Here is a 3,389-nt window from a genome sequence, read left to right as displayed (position 1 = left end):
ACCACGGCCTCGACCGCGTCCTCGGCCCCTAGTGGCCCAACTAGTGGTACTGGTGGTCGTCCATCCTGGCCGGTAGCACGTGTCCTCACCATCTATGAGAGAATAGAACAATAGAAGTTTAGTACTAGAATCAACAGATTCGCATGACAGGAATTTCATGAATGAGAAGTTTTTCCTAAAGGTTCTGCAGCCTCCCGAGGATAAATACAGACGTCTCCGTACCGATCCGCGAGACTCTACTAAACCGGCTCATGACTCGCGAGACCTATGTAACCTAGGCTCTGATACCAACTTGTCATGACCCCAAATATCCCGGTCGTGATGGCGCCTATCGCAATACTAGGCAACCCAACCCAAACAATTAATCACAGTAAATTCTTTTTAATAAGCCATTTTTGCTGATACTGATTCAAGCTTCAAATTTGCAAGAGGAATATTTAATTCACTGAAATGTGCGGAAAGATAATATATCAAAAAACCAAACACAGCCCAACCATCTGGTGTCAAAAGTCTAGAGCCTCTAATTACAAACCAGTCCGACTGTCTAACACATGATAAGTCTAAAAATGCGGAAAACAAGGATAAGAAGGAGGAAAGAAGGGCTGCGGATGCTATGCAGCTACCTTGCAGTCTTCGATAAGCTCCGAAAATGCTGGGAACCCTCACTCTGCCGCTCGGGCACCTGAATCTGCACACAAGGTGTAGAGAGTAACGTGAGTACGCCAACTCAGTAAGTAACTAAAGTAAATCAGGTCTGAGTGCAGTGACGAGCAGTTAGAAATCATATAAAAGAGTATACAACAAAAGATCAAGTCAATCTCAACAGTTTAAAAGCTAGTTACTTTGTAAAAACTTCAGTTTAAATCGAAATACTTGAAATCATTTACTTAGCAGTTTTCAACAGAATCTCATTATAAAAGGAAGAGTGAAAACAGCAAATATGTCGTAAATGGGCCCCTCGGGCAAGGTATCACTCACAAATATAGCCTCTCAGGCAAGCCACTCGGTAACTCGCGACTCAGCTCTCGTCACACAGTACTCACACTCAGCACTCAGGCTTAAATATATCTCATAATAGTAAAAATCATAATAATCGTTGCGGCGTGCAGCCCGATCAATAGTTTATAGTCGACTACGCTCACTATGGTGTACAGACTCCGGAGGGGCTCCTACAGCCCAAGAGTCATATCGCTACGGCGTGCAGTCCGATCCAATATATATATCGCTGCGGCGTGCAGCCTGATCCATATAAGTATCGCTGCAGCGTGCAGTCCGATCCATAGCATATACATATAATATTGTTGCGGCGTGCAGCCCGATCCATAATATATATATATATATATATATATATATATATATATATATATATATATATATATATATATATATATATATATATAATCCTCACGATTAGGTCCTCAACCTCTCTCTGTCATTAACCTCACAGTCCCTCGGCATACAGTGGAAATCAGGGAAACTCAGCCCAAACAGTTTTTCATAATTTAAGAAACAAAGTGATAAAAACCAGGTTTAAACAATAAAGAGGTAAAACATGACTGAGGATATGCTTTCAAACAAATGGAGTGAGGAAACCAATAAAAATGCCCCTAAGGGTCCCAACAGGTTGGCACAAGGCCCCAAACATGGCATACAGCCCATAATATAGTATCAATCTCTAAAATACGTGATATCATAAGATTTCAAATCAAGTACGCGGCTTAATAGTCGCTACGGGACGGACCAAGTCACCACCCCTACCGGTGCACCCCACACGCTCGTCACCTAGCATGTGCGTCACCTCATTTATGAAATCAATACGAAATACTGTGGTTTTATACCCTCAGTTCCAGATTTACAATGGTTGCCTACCTCAAACCGGGTGAAATACTACTTCGCGACGCCTTTGCCTCTCGCCTCGGCCTCAACTCGCGTCGAATCTACCCAAAATCAGGATCATCACATTCGAATAAGCTAAGGGAACGAAGCCCATGCAAAAATAATCAAATTTTTCCAAAAACCCCAAAATTGGACCAACCCGACCCCCAGGCCTACGTCTTGGAATTCGATAAAATATACATTAATAGACTCCTTATCTCCCCACGAGTTCATACATATCAAACGTATTAAAATCCGAGCACAAATGACCCCTCAAACCCTTGCTCAAAGGCCTCCAATCTCAAGCCCTAGTTTGCCCATTTTTAACCCTTAATTTCCATTAATTTCCAAGGCAAATCAGTGAAATTACACCATAGAAACGAGTTTAGGGTCCAAAAACTTTACCTCTATGAAATCCCCTTGAAATCCCTCTTCAAATAGCTCCTCCAAACTCAAGCCCGCATGCACATGGTGAAGAACAACTCAAAAATCGCGAAGGAATTCTTTTATACCTTCTGGCCCAGGTTATTCGCACCTGCAGCCTAAGATACGCTTCAGCGCTACCACTTCTGCGGCCCAAGACACAGCATCTGAGGTTTTCACTTAACGTCAACGTTCCGCATCTGCGGTTGTTTCCTCGCACCTGCGCTACTGCAGGTGCGCTTCATTAGCCGCTTCTTTGGTTCCAGCCGATCTTCTTCATGGCCGCACCTGCGGCTGCCTTCCGCTTCTGCGGGCATCGCACCTGCGGCCTCCCAACCGCAGGTGCGGTTATGACAGCAGCAAAATATGCTTCAGCTCTCAAACTCAACTCCAAACATTCCGTCAATCATCCGAAATCACCCTCAGGCTCCCGAGACCTCAACCAAAAGTACAAACCAGTCATATACCACCATCCAAACTTATACCAATCCATATACATATATATGTACATATAATATTGCTGCGGCGTGCAGCCCAATCCATAATATATATATATATATATATATATAATCCTCGCGATTAGGTCCTCAACCTCTCTCTGTCATTAACCTCACAGTCCCTCGGCATACAGTGGAAATCAGGGAAACTCAGCCCAAACAGTTTTTCATATTTTAAGAAACAAAGTGATAAAAACCAGGTTTAAACAATAAAGAGGTAAAACATGACTGAGGATATGCTTTCAAACAAATGGAGTGAGGAAACCAGTAAAAATGCCCCTAAGGGTCTCAACAGGTCGGCACAAGGCCCCAAACATGGCATACAGCCCATAATATAGTATCAATCTCTAAAATACGTGATATCATAAGATTTCAAATCAAGTACGCGGCTTAATAGTCGCTACGGGATGGACCAAGTCACCACCCCTACCGGTGCACCCCACACGCTCGTCACCTAGCATGTGCGTCACCTCATTTATGAAATCAATACGAAATACTGTGGTTTTATACCCTCAGTTCCAGATTTACAATGGTTACTTACCTCAAACCGGGTGAAATACTACTTCGCGACGCCTTTGCCTCTCGCCTCGGCCT

The sequence above is a fragment of the Nicotiana attenuata genome, chromosome 1 (assembly GCF_001879085.1).
Source record: "Nicotiana attenuata strain UT chromosome 1, NIATTr2, whole genome shotgun sequence".
Classification (NCBI taxonomy): domain Eukaryota; kingdom Viridiplantae; phylum Streptophyta; class Magnoliopsida; order Solanales; family Solanaceae; genus Nicotiana; species Nicotiana attenuata.
Note: the sequence above shows the minus strand (reverse complement) of the source record.